The sequence below is a fragment of the Larimichthys crocea genome, chromosome VII (assembly GCF_000972845.2).
Source record: "Larimichthys crocea isolate SSNF chromosome VII, L_crocea_2.0, whole genome shotgun sequence".
NCBI classification, from domain to species: Eukaryota; Metazoa; Chordata; class Actinopteri; family Sciaenidae; genus Larimichthys; species Larimichthys crocea.
The window spans coordinates 3,330,288-3,346,885 of NC_040017.1; the positions used below are offsets into that span (position 1 = coordinate 3,330,288).

The following is a 16,598-nucleotide window of genomic DNA, read 5'->3' on the forward strand; positions in this document are numbered from 1 at the left end:
CTAAAACCTGGACGTAGTCTCTGTGACGTCCCCGCAGACTGTCTAAAACCTGGACGTAGTCTCTGAGGTGTCAGTTTGTCCAGCTCCACTTGCTTACATCACTTCCTGTGTTATCACCTGATTGCTGTTTAATTTTTTTTTGAGCAGATTTCATCTTCAGATCACACATTGTTGCTTAGCAACAGCATCCACTTCCTGAAAATAAAACATGAATGTGAAAATAGATGTGATGTCTGTGTTTGAATCTGGACCTCACCTGAACTCACCTGGTCTGAGTCTACACTCAGGTGAGGTCCAGATCCATCAGCACTGTTGAAATATCTACAAATTTACTTTGCTGTAAGAAGAACTTTTCATGAAGCCATCATCAAATGCAGATTACTGATTACTGATTACTGATTACTGATTACTGATTACTGATTACTGATTACTGTCACTGTACTGACTTTAACGAATGTTTAACCACTGACTGACGTAGCCTGGAATCATCAGTCCTGGTTTTAGTTTCTTGGTTTACGTCTGTGATGCTCCTGGATTGATCAGACTGACAGTATGGAGAGCGAGTGCTGACTGTCCACTCTCTGAAACCTTCTCTCTCTGCAGAGACTTGAAGAATCTGAGCCGTGCAGAGAAACTCCAGCGTGCAGATGTGAGTCCACCTTTTTTTTTATTTTTTAAGATGAGCATCCACATCTCTCTGCATCACATCGATACACCTTTTTTTGTCAGTATAATTATGATTAATATGTTTTATTCTTTAAGCAGGTCTGTTATAACTGATGAATGAAACGTCATAATAAAACACAGTTATTACATCTATTAGAAACTAATTAAAAGTAGATCAACTACAATTTAGTTGTTGTCAAGTAAAAGTCCTGCAAGTCGAGCACGCCAACATAGATTCAAGTTCAGACAGGTTTACTGCAAGGATGCACCGAGATGACCTGTAGGAGAGAAGAAGGGATGAAGTATGAAGGGATGAAGGGATGAAGGGATGAAGGGATGAAGGGATGAAGGGATGGAGGATGAAGGGATGACGGATGAAGGGATGAGGGCAGAGGGAGGAGAGAACAGCGTGGTTGGGTGGAGGGATGTTTCAGTACCTGTGAAATGGGATGAGTTCAAGGCGTGGACCTTGTTCTAAAACTTCAATAAATAAAACATAAAATAAATAAAGTACATTTTAAATAGTATTAAAATACCATGATGTCAGATTGTTCTCCTCTGCCATTAGCAATGTCTTTATCTGCCTGTGGACAGACTGACACCTGACTCTGGAGGTTATTGATCAGGTTATTGATCACCAGGAGCCGTCAGTGTAAGTGATCTCTGTCCAGAGACAGACGGAGTCTTCTCCACAGCCAACTGCTGCCTAAAAACCACGATGAAGGGTACTCGAGTATTTGTTCCCATTACATTACTTCTGATCAAAAACAGCCAATCATCATCCAGGTCCCAGCAGCCAATCATCATCCAGCTCGGCGTCTGTCTTTCAGCCTTTTATTTCACCAAGCTCTCACCAAACACTAACAGTCGGTGTGACCACGACGAACCATCAGCCGCATATTAACTGATGAATTATTCACTGACACCAGACACCAGCACAGATCGATACAGGACGACGACACAGACAGAAATCTGAACAACTGACGTCAGCCAACTCACGATTCATGTCATCAACACGACTTTATTTAAAATTTGTTTACAATAAACACACTCACACACACACACACACACACTCACACACACACACAGTTCATATTTTTGCTTTTATATGGTTTTTATTGTTATTGTCATTGTAACGTGTTGCTGATGTTCTACATGTGTTCTCTATGATCAGTTTGTCATTACTTTGTGTACTCAGATTACTCAGATTACTCAGATTACTCTGTGTAGGTCAGATCTTAAACTCCAGCTTTAAATAAGCAAAAGAAAAGTCAAACGTGTTTATTATTATGATTATTCTTGTGTGCAGTTTGTGTTTGTAAAATGAATGAAATGTTCTATACAACATATATGTGTATGCAGAATAACTTGTGCTGTTTGGTGTTTCAGGTTCTGATCCGGTGGCCCGTCCTGAACACAGACAGATCCAGTCATGATCCCTTTTTCTCCCTGAGGTATTCAAACACTGGTGCAGGACGTCATTGTGAGCGCGTGCAGCAGGGCTGACCTCCCGTTACCCAGACTTCCACTGGTGTGCGGGACAAAGCTGTGCACTCTGGAATAATCCGTCTGTGTCCGTCAGCCTCATCAGACAATGAGCCGCTGTGACATGAACGCATCATTTCAGACTGATCTCAGCACAGAGGGTCCATGCAGCATAAACACTGGGAGCAGATGGAAACATCGAGCCGAGCTGTGTCTTTGATTTGACACTGTGAGCGTCTCTGTCCTGAGACATGTCCAATAACAACACGTGTACACCTGAAGTCTGAAGCCAGGCTAGCACTTTCCCCCTGCTTCCAGTCTTTGTGCTAAGCTAGGATAAACACGTCCTGGACCTTTCTCTGTGTTTCCAGCTGACTCTCATGACTGAGCCACCTCTGTGTCATTCAGCTGTAACATAATATATTTACACTGTAACATAATGTCTGCCTCTCTCAGGAACTGACCAATCAGCAGCCAGGATGATGCCCAAGGTAAACACTGTTCCACTTGTCCTTTAATCTGAACTGTTCAGGTGTGTTCATGTGTGTTCATGTGTGTTCATGTGTGTTCATGTGTGTTCAGGTGTGTTCATGTGTGTTCATGTGTTCATGTGTGTTTATGTGTGTTCATATGTGTTCAGGTGTGTTCATGTGTTCAGGTGTGTTCAGGTGTGTTCATGTGTGTTCATGTGTGTTCAGGTGTGTTCATGTGTGGTTCAGGTGTGTCATGTGTGTTCATGTGTGTTCAGGTGTGTTCCATGTGTTGTTCCTGTGTGTTCATGGTGTTCAGTGTTCAGTGTGTGGTGTGTTCATGTGTTCAGTGTGTTGTCCAGGGTGTGGTTAATGTGTGTTCATGGTGTGTTCAGGGTTCCTTAGCAACCAGAAAAACAAGTTGTTGAAACGGTTTACACACACCACACACACCCCACACACACACACACCACACCACACACACACAACACACACACACACACACACACCACATATTATTCAGTTATATCACTTTAGGGAACATCAGTGACGCTCTCTCTCTCTCCCGCAGGGGGCAGCACACACACACAGGAAGAGGAAAGGTGTATAAAAAGTATTAAGCATAATATAATATAATTATCATATAATATAATATATTAATATAATATAATATAAATACTACACTGTAATATAATAATATTAATAATAATAATAATAATAAATCTGAACATCTTGTAATAACTGCTGTGTTCCATCATGTATGTTGAAAACAAACATGTCCAGCATGTCCACTCGGGTCAGGATCAACAGAAGCGGCTCGGTCCAAAACACAGTTCACGCTGTCGACCAGCAACAGAACCGAAGAGTTCATGAGTCACCTGCTCTTCATAACCGTGATAAATGTCGTGATTTGGGGCGAATTTCCTCTTCCGATCACACATTGTTGCTTATCACACAGCATCCACTTCCTGAACAACAAACCTGAATGTGAACATAGATGTGCTGTCTGTTTTGGATTACTCACCTGAAACTCACCTGGTTGAGTCTACCACTCAGACCAGTGAGTCAGGTGAGGTCCCGATCCATCAGGACTGTTGAAATATCTACAAATTTACTTTGCTGTAAGAAGAACTTTTCATTGAAGCCATCATCAAATGCAGATTACTGATACTGATTACTTGATTACTTCACCTTGTACTCGACTTAACGAAGTTACCACTGCCTGAAGTCGCCTGGAATCATCAGTCCCTGGTTTTAGTTTCTTGGTTTACGTTCTGTGATGCTCCGGATTGTCAGTATGACAGTATGGAGCGCGAATGCTGGTGCTGTCCACTCTCTGAAACCTTCTCTCTGCAGAGGACTTGAAGAATCTGAGCCGTGCGAGAAAACTCCAGCGTGCAGAGTGAGTCACCTTTTTTTTATTTTTAAGATGAACATCACATCTCCTCTCATCACATCGATACACGACCTTTTTTTTGTCAGTTTATTTTAAATTATGATTAATATGTTTTTATTCTTTTAAGCAGGTCTGTTATAACTGATGAATGAAACGTCATAATAAAAACACACCGTTATTACATCTAAGGAAACAACAAACTTAATTAACAAGTAGATAAACTACAATTTAGTGTTGTCAAGTAAAAGTCCTGCAAGTCGAGTGGCACGCCAACATAGATTCAAGTTCAGACAGTTACTGCAAGGATGCACCGAGATGACCTGTAGGAGAGAAGAAGGGGATATGGATGAAGTATGAAGGGATGAAGGGCTGACGGAGAGGGATGGAGGGACGAGGCAGGGGAAGGATGAGAAACCAAGCGGGTGGTTGGAGGGATGTTCAGTACCTGTGAAAATGGGATGAGTCAAGGCGTGTGTTGACCTTGTTCTAAACACTTCAATAAAATAAAACATGAAATAAATATAAACTACATTTAATAGTATTTACATACCGATGTCAGATGTTCTTCCTCTGCCATTAGCAAGTCTTTTATCTGCCCGTGCGACAGACTGGCACAACCTGACTCTGGAGGTTTGATCAGTTTATATCCAGGAGCGTCAGGTGTAAGTGATCTTGTCCAGAGACAGACGGAGTCTGTCTCCACAGCCAACGGCTGCCGAAAAACCACGATGAAGGGGACTCCTCCCGAAGTATTTGTTCCACATTACATTACTTCTGATCAAAAAAACAAGCCAATCATCATCCAGGTCCCCACAGACAGCTGATACACTGCCTAGTCCAGCGCAGGTCAGCCCAGCTCGGCGTCTGTCTTTCAGCCGTTTTATTTCCCACAAGCCTCACCAACCACTAACCAGTGTGTGACACGACGAACCAATCAGCCGCATTTTAACTCATGAATTATTACTGACCAGCCAGAACCAGCACAGATCCTACAGGGAGGCGACGACCAGACAAAATTGAAAAACAACACAACTGACAAGTCAGCAACCACGATTCATGTCATCAACACGACTTATTTAAAATTTTGTTTGACAATAAACACACTCACACACACAACACACACCACACACAGTTTCATTTTTTGCTTTTTATGTCTTTTTTTGTTGATTGTCATTGTAACGTTTTGCTGATGTTCACATGTGTTCTCTATGACCGATTGTCATTACTTTATGTATCAGATTACTCAGATTACTAGATTACTACCGATTACGGTGTAGGATCAATCTTAAATCCAGCCTTTAAATAGCAAAACGAAAAGTCAAAGTCGTTTTTATTATGCTTTATCTGGTGTGCAGTTTGTGTTTGTAAAATGAATGGAAATGTTCTATACAAATATATGTGAGCAGAATAAACTTGTGCTGGTGGTGTTTCCCTTCTGATACCGGTGGCCCGTCCTGAACACAGACAGATCCAGTCATTGATCCCTTTTTTCTCCCTGAGGTATTCAAACACTGGTGCAGGACGTCATTGTGAGCGCGGCAGCAGGGCTACCTCCCGTACCCAGACTCCACTGGTGTGCGGGACAAGCTGTGGCACTCTGGAATCAATCCTGTCTGTGTCCCGTCAGCCTCATCAGACAATAAGCCCTGTGACATGAACGACAGAATTTCAGACTGATCTCAGCACAGGGGGTCCATGCAGCAATAAACTGGGAGGCAGATGGAAAATCGAGCCGAGCGGTGGTCTTTGATTGGACACTGTGAGCGTCTCTGTCCTGAGAATTCCCAATAAACACGTGTACACCTGAAGTCTGAAGCCAGCATAGCACTTTCCCCTGCTCCAGTCCTTATGTGCTAAGCAGGATAAACCCGTCCTGACCTTCTCTGTGTTGCCAGCTGACTTCAATGACTGAGCCACCTCTGTTCATTCAGCTGTAACAAAGATATATGTTACCAATTACTGTAACTAATGTCTGCCTCGCTCAGGAACTGACCATCAGCAGGCCAGGATGATGCCCAAGGTAAACCACTGTTCCACACTGTCCTTTTAATCTGAACTGTTTCATGTGTGTTCCATGTTGGTGTCAGGTGTGTTCAGGTGTGTTCATAGTGTGTCCAATGTGTGTTCATGTGTTTCAGGTGTGTCATGTGGTTCATGTGTGTTTCATGTGTCTTGGTTCATGTAGTGTTGTCATGTGTGTTCTGTGTTTCGAGCGTTCGTGTGTTCATGTGTGTTCATGTGTGTTCATGTGGGTTCAGGTGTGTTCATGTGGTGTTCATGTGTTATGTGTTCAGTTTTATGTGTGTTCAGGTGTGTTCAGTGTGTGTCCCATTGTGTTGGTCATGTGTGTTCATGTGTGGTTCATGTGTGTTCATACATGTTGTTCAGGTGTGTTCAGGTGTGTTCAGTGTGTCGTGTTTCAGTGTGTTCATGTGTTCCTGTTTCAGTGTGGTTCATGTGTGTTCATTGTGTGTTAGGTTGTGCAGGTGGTGTTCAGGTGTGTTCATGTGTGGGGGGTCCGGTGTGTTAATTGTGTGTTCATGTGTGGTCAGGAGTTCCTAGCAACCAGAAAAACCAAGTTTTGAAACGGTTTACAACCACACACAACACACCACACATCACACACACAACCAAACACACACACCCACACACACACACACACACCATTTGTCAGTTAATCACTTTAGGGAAACATCAGGACGCTCTCCTCTCTCTCCACAGGGGGGCAGCACCACACAACAGAGAGCGTAGAGAGGTATGAAACAAAGTATTAGTATATATATATATAATAAAATAATTATGTAATATAATAATAATAATATAATATAATATACTACCACTGCTTAATAATGACTAATATATAATAATAATAATAATCTGAAACATCTTGTAATAACTGCTGTTGGTCCATCATGTAGTTGAAACAACCATGGTGTTCCCCGCATGTCACTCGGGTCAGGATCAACAGAAGCGGCATCGGTCAAAACACAGTTTCACGACCGTCGACAGCACAGAACCGAAGAGTTCATGAGTCAACCTGCTCTTCATAACCGTGATGATATGTCCGGTTTGGGCAGTAAACGCACCGTGTAACATTTTAGGCGAGTCAGGAAGTCGTCTTACGATTAGACCTCCTCTGACCTCGCTCTGTCTAGATTGCAGCAGGGGCTCAGACGTCCCGGGAGAAGCGTGGGTGTCTATCAGAGGACCCAGCGTCCCAGGATCCCCGACTGCCGCCATCGTGGTGAACACAAACCAGGTGAAGGTTATTTATCCGTCAGATCCTTCATCCTGGCCGAATCTGTAACCTCCGTTGCTTCCAGCCCGGGTGGAGACGGAGTCATCGGCTACAAGACCTCGCGCGCTCCCGAGAGTTGGGACACAAGCCATCTCTGACAAGAGAGGCCGCACCTGTGATCTACCAGCCGCCACTAATGCTACAGCGAGCTGGAGGTGAGTTCAAGGCCCCTGATGAAGATCTCCATCAGAACATGATGAACCTCCAACAGAACTGACAGACCTCCATCAGAACCTAACTGACTCATCACAAACATGACTGACCCCATCAGAACATGACGACTGACCAGCAGAACCTCACTGACCTCATCAGAAGACATGACTGACCTCCCAGATCCATGACTGACCTCCATCGAAACATGACTGACCTCCATCAGAACTCACTGACCTTCCATCAGAACATGACTGACCTCCATCAGAACCTCACTGACCTCCTCACTACTACGATCCGAACCATGACTGACCTCCATTAACAGAAATGACGACCTGCCACAAACTCGCACTGGACCCCTCCACCAGAAACCTGACTGACCCACATCAGAACATGACTGGACCCCATCAGAACCTGCATGGACCTCCATCAGAACATCTTGACTCCATCCAGATCATGACTAGACCTCCATCAGATTCATGACTGACCTCCATCAGATGCGACTCCTGACGCTGACTCCATCAGCTCATGAAGGATCTCAATCAGCAATACTAGGACCTCCATCAGATCATGACTGGCCTCCATCATATCATGCCTGACCTCCATCGAACATGACTGACCTCCATTCAGACATGAACGGACCTCCATCACAAACATGACTGACCTCCATCAGAACTCACTGCCTCCATCAGAACATGAGATCTCCATCAGATCAGAGACTGACCCTCCATCAGACCCACTGACCTCCATCAGACATGACTGAACCTCCATAGAACCTCACTGAATCCCATCAGATCATGATCCGACCTCCATCAGAACATGAGTGATCTACATTCAGATCAGACTGGCCTCATGCAGAACATGACTGCACCTCATCAGAACCTCACTGACACTGCATAGCAAATGGATGAACCTCACTCAGATCAGCACTGCCCTCCTCATCTGACGTCCACGAACATGCGACCTCCATCAGATCATGACGACCTCCATCAGATCAATGACCTTATCACATGAACAGAACTGACCTCACTAGACCATCTGACCCCTCCCGTGGCTTTTTTTGTCTTTAAGGTTGTAAAGGTCTCTTTAGATTCCGACCTGTTTCTTGTTCCTTCACCTCAGGGTCCTTTCCTCCTCGCTCCATCTCTCCGCCGCCCCCCCAGAGTAGCCCTTCCCTCCACACATCAATCAATCTCTCATCACAGATATAGCCTCCAAAGATTTGTGACCTCTATGTGCTTCTGTTGTTCCAGAGGGATCAAGGAATGGCTGGAGAAGCGTTACTCCTGGGGCCTTCCTCCCCTGTCTAACTTCTAAGCATCCAGAACCAGCCAGACACCAGCACACACACACTCCACCCGCCAAACCCCAACACCCCGAGCACACTTCCTCCGGTACAAGAGCCAACCATGCAGCAACATTACCAACAGCCCCACCCGGTAAGGCCCTGCCCCCTGTCCTTCTTAGCCTTGTTTTCCTCCCTCAAACGTCCTCCTTCACTCTCTTCTCCTCTTGCCATTATGGTCCATGATGATGTGTGATGAACTTGTCCAGTCCTTTTCTGGACGACACCCTCCAGTTTAACTCTTTCTTTTCTTTCTTTTAGAAAATGGCTCCACATTTATAAGAAGCCTCGGATCTACACACAAGTGTGTTACGTTAAGCTACGACTGGGACAACCACGATGAGCTACTGTTAGCATTCATCTGAAGATCAAGCTTACTGTGTGGTGTGTGTGTGTGGTGTGTGTGTGTGTGTGTGTGTCCCGCCATGTCGTCCTCCAGCTCCTCAGGGGAAAACCCCTCGAGTATCTGCTCATGAGTTCTTCAAAGTTTCAGCAGCTCAGCCTCCGGACCCGAACCGCCTCCACGATAGAGCCGCCTACTGGCCCTGCCCCCGTCGCTGGCTGTGATTGGTACGACCTTTGTCTCCTTGTCTCCTTGTCTGCTTCGCCTCCTGTTGTCTCCTCCCTCTTGATCACCCTGTCTCTGTTCTTCCTGTCTCCTTCTGTCGACAGGAGTGGAGGAGGTCCGGGGATGACGCATGAGGAGGAGGAGCTGATGAAGAGCTGTGGGGACTCCGCCTGCTGCCGGAAGAGAAACAAGAAACAACAAGGTATAGCTGATCCCGATCCTCGGTACAGGTGGTTCCTGTCAAGTAATTCCTGATCCAGGTGTAGTGAAAGTGGGTCTGTTGAGTACCGAATGGATCCAGATCATGTGTCTATGCTCCTCGTCAGATTCCAGTCCAAAACCTGGGGAAAATCATCTGAATGGGAGCTGCCGTCTGCAGGTACAATGAGGAGGAAGACGCGTCTCTGCGAGACCGGGGCAGCCCCGTAATAATACCTCTCCATCAGAACATTGGACTGAACCTCCTCCATCAGAACCTCAGGACCTCCTCTATTAGACACCCGGACTGAACCTCCCCATCTTGTCTTTATCTGCCAGGGTCACACGCCTTGAAAGTCTGTTTATTCCCAGCCATCTTCAAGACCGGGCCGGAGCAGGGTGAGTGCTACTGAAAGGCCAACGTCCAATCACAGCAGAGTTTAGTGACGAAGATGATGATTATGATGATGAGGAGATGATGATTGATGATGGTTGTGATGATGATGATGGTCGGATGCCGAGATGAGATGGTGATGATGATGATGATGATGATGATGGTGGCTGCATCGCCGTATGTGATGGTGATGCTGATGATGGTGATGATGATGCGATGATGATCTGGTGATGATGAGTGGTGGATGCTGATGAGGATGATGGATCGTGATGATGGTGATGGTGGATGTGAGGTTGATGAGATGATGATGTGATGATGGTGATGATTGCAGATGATATGATGAGGGGTGATGAGGGGGATGATATGTATGATGATGGTGTGGTGATTGATGATGATGATGATGGTGATGGTTGATGATGGGGAGATGGGATGATGATGATGAGAGGGGATGATGATGATGATGATGATGGTGGATGTTGAGGGGATGAAGAGGATGATGGGATGATGATGGGGGTATGAGGATGATGGATGGTATGATGAGTGATGATGAGGATGATGGTGATGAGGATGGTGGTGCTGATGATGATGTGGGGTGCGGATGATGGTGATGCTGAGGAGGAGAGGATGCGGATGCTGATATGAGGATGATGGTGCTGATGATGAGGAGGAGGTGTGAGGAGGAGAGGAGGAGGAGGAGGGGGAGGACGGATGGAGGCGGAGGAGGAGGAGGAGGGGGAGGAGGATGAGGGCGGAGTGAGGGGGGGAGAGGAGGAGGAGGGGCTGAGGAGGAGGAGGAGGGGGGAGGGAGGAGGGGGAAGGGGAGGAGGGGAGGAGGGGGAGGTGAGGAGGATGGGGATGATGAGGAGGAGGATGAGGATGAGATGGAGGGAGGAGGAGTGTGGGGATGGGGAGGAGGCGGATGAGGGGAGGAGGATGGGGAGGGGGCGGGACGATGAGGTAGTGAGGTAGGAGGGGGAGGGAGGATGGGGGAGGAGGAGGAGGAGGGGGAGAGGGAGGGGGAGAAGAGGAGGATGAGGGGGAGGAGGAGGGGAGGTAGCGAGGAGGGGAGGAGGAGGAGGGAGGAGGCGGGGGCGGAGAGGATGCGGGGGATGAGGATGGGGGCAGGGGAGGTATGAGAGAGGAGGGCGGCGGAGGAGGAGAGGGGGAGGAGGCGGAGGGGGGGGGAGGAGGAGGGTGCGGTATGAGGAGGATGAGGGGGCGGAGAGGTGGGAGGAGAGGAGGGTAGTGAGGAGGCGGAGGATGAGGAGGGTGAGGAGAGAGGAGGAGGGGGAGGAGGAGGAGGGGGAGGGGATGATGAGGAGAGGAGGGGGGGGTGAGGAGGGAGGAGGATGAGGCCTGGGGAGGAGGAGGGGGGAGGAGGAGGAGGAGGAGAGAGGGGGAGGAGGAGGAGGGGGAGTATGAGGAGGAGGGTGAGGAGGGGGGGGAGGAGGAGGAGTGAGGAGGGGGCGGATGAGGGTGAGGAGGAGGAGGGGGAGGAGAGGAGGAGGAGAGGAGGGGGACGTGAGGATGAGGAGGGGAGAGGAGGGGGGGAGGAGGGGGGAGGAGGAGGAGGATGAGAGGAGGGGGAGGAGTGAGGGGAGGAGGGAGAGGATTGCGGGGGAGGAGGAGGGGAGGAGGAGGAGGGGGAGTGATGAGGAGGCAGGAGGGGGAGGGGAGGCGGGGGAGGATTGAGGAGGGGGGGGAGGAGGAGGGGGGCGGAGGAGGGGAGAGGGGGAGAGGAGGGGGAGAGGAGGAGGGGGAGGAGGCGGCGGAGGGGAGATGAGGAGGAGGAGGGATGGAGGGAGGCCGGGAGGGTATGGATGGAGGAGGGGGAGAGAGAGCGCTCGTTGGCCGCCGCCGCCGGTGGGGGGTGGGAGGAGTAAGAGATAGCAGCCACCAGGCAGCAGCAGCAGCCAGCAGCCCCCGCAGCGCAGCAGCAGCAGCAGCCAGCCGCAGCAGCAGCAGCAGCACAGCAGCAGCCGCACCAGCAGAGCACCAGCAGCAGAGCAGCAACACCAGCGCTAGCACCCAGCAGCAGCAGCAGCACCCGCAGCATCCAGCACCATGCATCAGTCAGCAGCAGCCACCAGCAGCAGCATGCCTCAGCAGAGCCAACAGCAGCAGCATGCTAGCATCACAAGCAAGGCAGCACCTGAAGCATCAGCAGTGTGCATCCGCAGCAGCAGTCATGGGAGCAGCACTCAGGAGTCAGCACCACTCGCAGCGAAGACCGCATCGAGCAGATAGGCATGCAGCACCATCATCAGCAGCACCATTCAGCAGCACCGCCGTCAGCGGCAGCATAACCAGCACTCAGCACCATCATCACAGCATCCCAGCAGCAGCAGCACCAGCCAGCAGCAGTCAGCAGCGCATGTCACCAGCATCAGCCATGCACCATCAGCTAGCAGCATCAGCAGCACCAAGTCACCAGCAGCACAGCATCATCAGCAGCACCATGCAGCAGCAGCACCATCAGATCAGCATGCCCCACAGCAGCAGCCAGCAGCAGCACTAAGCAGCATCAGCATCACCCAGGTCAGCATCACCATATCAGCATTCAGCAGCACCGCATCATTCACGCCAGGCAGCAGCAGTCAGCACCAGCCTGCCGCATGCAGCAGAGCAGGCAGCATGCAGGCATCACCAGCACCAGCACGCAGCACAGCAGAGCGAGGCACAATCAGGCAGCTGCAGCAGCAGAGCACCCAGCAGCAGCAGCACCAGCAGCAGCACGAGCAGCAGCAGCAGCAGAACCAGAGCAGCACCAGTAGAAGCAGGCATCACCCAGCAGCTAGCAGCACCCAGCAGCAGCCGGCATGCTCAGCAGCACCAGCCGCAGCAGCACCCGCACGAGCTAGGCGCACCCATCAACAGCAGAAGAAGCAGCAGAAGCAGCAAGCAGCGAAGCAGGCAGAAGCACCAGTAAGCCAGCCACCTAGCACACCAGCAGGCAGCAGCAGCACAAGAAAAGCAGGCAGCTACCAGCAGTCAGAACCAAGAAGCACCAGCGCAAGCAGCAGCAGCACCAGCGCAGCACCAGCAGCAGCAGCACCACGCAGTTCGCAGCAGGTCTAGCAGCCAGGCACCAGCAGCATGCAGCACATCAAGAAGCACCAGCAGAAGCGCAGCAGCACCAGCAGCGCAGCAGCAGCAGCGAGCAGGCATCAGAGCAGCAGACCAGCAGGCAGCAGCACCAGCTGAAGAAGAAGCACCACTAGGCAGCCAGCACCAAGCAGAAGCAGCATCAGCAGAGCCACCAGCAGCAGCAGCAGCACACCAGCAGCAGCTACAGCTAGCAGCGGTCTAGCACAAAGCATGCAAGCAAGAGCAGCAGCAGAGCGGGCAGCACCAGCAGCAGCGCAGCAGAAGCAGCCACGCACCAGCAGCACCTAGCAACGCAGCAGAGCACAGCACCTCACAGCCGAACGCAGCAGAGCACGAGCAGCAGCACCAGCAGAAGCAGCGCATAGGCAGCACCATCGCAGCAGCAGAGCAGCAGCACCAGGGAAACAGCCCAGCAACCACTAGAGCATGCAGCCCAGCAGATCATCATCAGCACCAGCAGATCACCAGCAGCAGCAGCATCAGCATGAGCACCAGCAGCAGCATCACCAGAAGCACCAGCAGACGCCGCACCAGATCAGCAGCATCATCAGCATCACAATCATCATACAGACAGCCCCATCAGAATCATCATAAACAGTCATCATCATCATCATCCATCATCATCATAATCATCATCTTCGTCACTAAACTATGCTGTGTGATTGGACGTTTGCCTTTCAGCTCCGCACTCACCCTGCTCAGGCCGGTCTAGAAGATCTGGGAAGGAAATAAAAAAGACTTCAAGGCGTTTTTGGACCCTGAGAGAAAAGAAAGACTGGCGGGAGGTCAGTCGGTTCTATAGAGGAGGCCGTGAGGTTCTGATGGAGGGATGGTCAGTCAGTCAGGAGGAGGTATATGTACCGTGTGGCTCCGGTCCGGCTGAGACAGGGTCTTCATAATTGACCGGCAGGGACTGCAGCCCTCCGTATGATGATTTTCCCCAGGTTGGACTGGATCGGACGAGGAAGGACGCAGAGACACAGGATATGGATCACATTCGGTAATCAAAAGACAAATTTCACAACACCTGGACGGATTACCGGACCAGGATCAACTGTACCAGGATCTGGATCAGCTAGACTTGTTGAGAGTTCTTGGTTCTGCAGCAGGCGGAAGACAGCCACAGCTCTAATCAAGCTCGCATTCCCTCATATTATCCCCCTGATCCTTCCTCCACTTCTTCTCTTACCGAGGGAGACAAGGAGCAAGAGACAGTGGATCAAGAGGGAGGAGGGACAACAGGAGGAGATGGAGCAGACAAGAGACAAGGAGACAAAGGTTGTAACAATCAAGCCAGCGACGGGGGGCGGCAGGCAGGGCCAGTAGTCGGTTCTCTATCTTGGAGGGCTGGTTCGGGTCCGGAGGCATGAGCTGCTGGAAAACTTTCAGACTCGATGATCAGATCCTCGATTGTGTTTCCTGAGGAGCTGAGAGGACGAATTTGGACACCACACACACACACACACACACACACACACACACACACACAGTAAGTCAGCTGTCTTCAGATGATGCTAACAGTTAGCTTCAGCGTGGTTGTCGTCGGTAGCTCTTAAACGTGAAACACACCTTGTTTGTAGATCGGAGGCTTCTCAAAATGTTGGAGCTTTTAAAAGAAAGAAAGAAAGAGTGAAAATGGCGGGTGCTCGCCTGAACAGGAGCGGACAAGTTCATCATCATCATAATCATGGAAATAATGGCAGAGGAGAAGAGAGTGAAGAGGACGTTGACGGGAGGAAGATAAGAAGACAGAAGGGCCTTTACCGGGTCTGTGGAAGCGTGCTGCATGGTGTTCTTTGTTACCGGAGGAATGTGGCTGGGTGTTTTGGGTGTTTGGCGTTGGATGGTGTGTGTGTGCTGTGTGTTCTGCTGGTATGGATGCTAGAACCAGGGAGGGAGGAACCTCCAGGAGGACCGGTCTCCCGCCCACCCTTGACTCCCTTGGAAACAGGCACATCGAGGTCAGACAAATCTTTGAGATCATCTGTGATGAGCGATGAGATGTGTGGCGCGGAAGGCTTACTCTGGGGGAGGGCGGAGGAGAGATGGCAGCCGGAGACACGGCCCTCTGAAGGAGGAAAAAGAAAACAGGTCTGAATCTTAAAGGAGACTCTAACAACCTTAAAGACAAAAAGCCAAGTGGAGAGGTCAAGTGAGGTTCGATGGAGGTCGTCATGTTTGATGGAGGTCAGTCATGATCGATGGAGGTCATTCATGTTCTGATGGAGGTCCGTCATGGATATGATGGCGGTCAGTGTGATCTGATGGAGGTCAGTCAGTTTCTGATGGAGGTCATGATGTTTGATGGCGGCAGTCATGTTTGATGGAGGTCCGTTCATGATTCTGATGGAGATCACTCATGTTCTGATGGAGGTCAGTTCTGATCTGATGGAGGGTCAGTGAGGTTCCTGAGGAGGTCCGTCATGTTCTGATGGAGGTCGTGAGGTCTGATGGCGGTCCAGTCATGATCTGATGAGGATCACTCATGTCTGATGGAGGTCATGAGGGGGGGCTTCTGATGGAGTCAGTCATGTTCTGATGGATGTCGTCTGTTCTTCTGGAGGTCAGTCTGTTCGATGGAGGTTCAGTATGGATTCTGATGGAGGCCAGTATGACTATGGAGGTCAGTCATGTTCTGTGGAGATACCCCTGATTTGATGGAGTGTCAGTCATGATCTGATGGAGGTCAGTCATGTTCTGATGGCGGTCAGTCATGATCGTGGAGTTCAGTCATGTTTTGATGGAGGTCGTGAGTTCTGATGGGAGGTCAGTCTGTTCTGATGGAGGTCAGTCAGTTTGATGGAAGTCAGTGAGTTCTGATGGAGGTCAGGCATGTTCTGATGGAATCAGTCTTCTGATGGAGGTCAGTCATGTCTGATGGATTCAGTGAGTGGTTCTGATGGACGAGTCAGTCCTGTTCTGAGGAGGTCAGTGAGTTTCTATGGAGGTCAGTTCATTTTCTGATGAGGTCAGTCATATCTGATGGAGGTCAGTCATGTTCTGATGGAGGGTCAGTGAGGTTTGATGGAGGTCAGTCATGTTTCTGATGGAGGTCAGTCATGTTCTGATGGAGGTCAGTCATGTTCTGATGGAGCTCCTGTTCTTGATGGAGGTCAGTAATGTTCTGATGGTGATCTTCATCAGTGGACATTGACACCTCCAGCTCGCTTACAGTAGTGCGGCTGGTAGATCATCAGGTCCGGCTCTCTATGTCCCAGGATGCTTTGTCTCCGGTAGCGGCGAGGTCTTTTGTCAGCGATGACTCCGTCCTCACCGGCCTGGAAGAGACGGAGGTTAAGATTACTTGCCGGATGAGGGATCTGAGGATGAAATAACTCCCACCTGTGTTTGCGTCTCACACGATGGCGGCAGGCAGGGGATTCTGGGACGCTGGGGTCCTCTGAGAGACAACACGCTGCCCGAAGACGTCTGAGCCGAGCGGCTAACAAGCCAGAGGTCAAAGTCAAAGCGAAGGCCTACTTCCTTGACGTCCTATAAAATGTACACGTGGCGTTTCTGT

The 16,598-nt window shown here is 49.7% G+C and overlaps 1 long non-coding RNA gene across 1 annotated transcript in view; it reads left to right on the top strand.

Annotated features, from left to right (window-relative positions):
- The window catches only part of LOC113745991 (uncharacterized), a 25,035-nt gene that overhangs the window by 6,550 nt on the left and 1,887 nt on the right, over positions 1-16,598 (top strand). Inside the window, exons 2-4 of the long non-coding RNA XR_003462543.1 lie at positions 604-649; positions 2,056-2,120; positions 2,608-2,642. This is a non-coding gene — a long non-coding RNA (uncharacterized LOC113745991). The remainder of the gene's footprint in view (positions 1-603; positions 650-2,055; positions 2,121-2,607; positions 2,643-16,598) is intronic.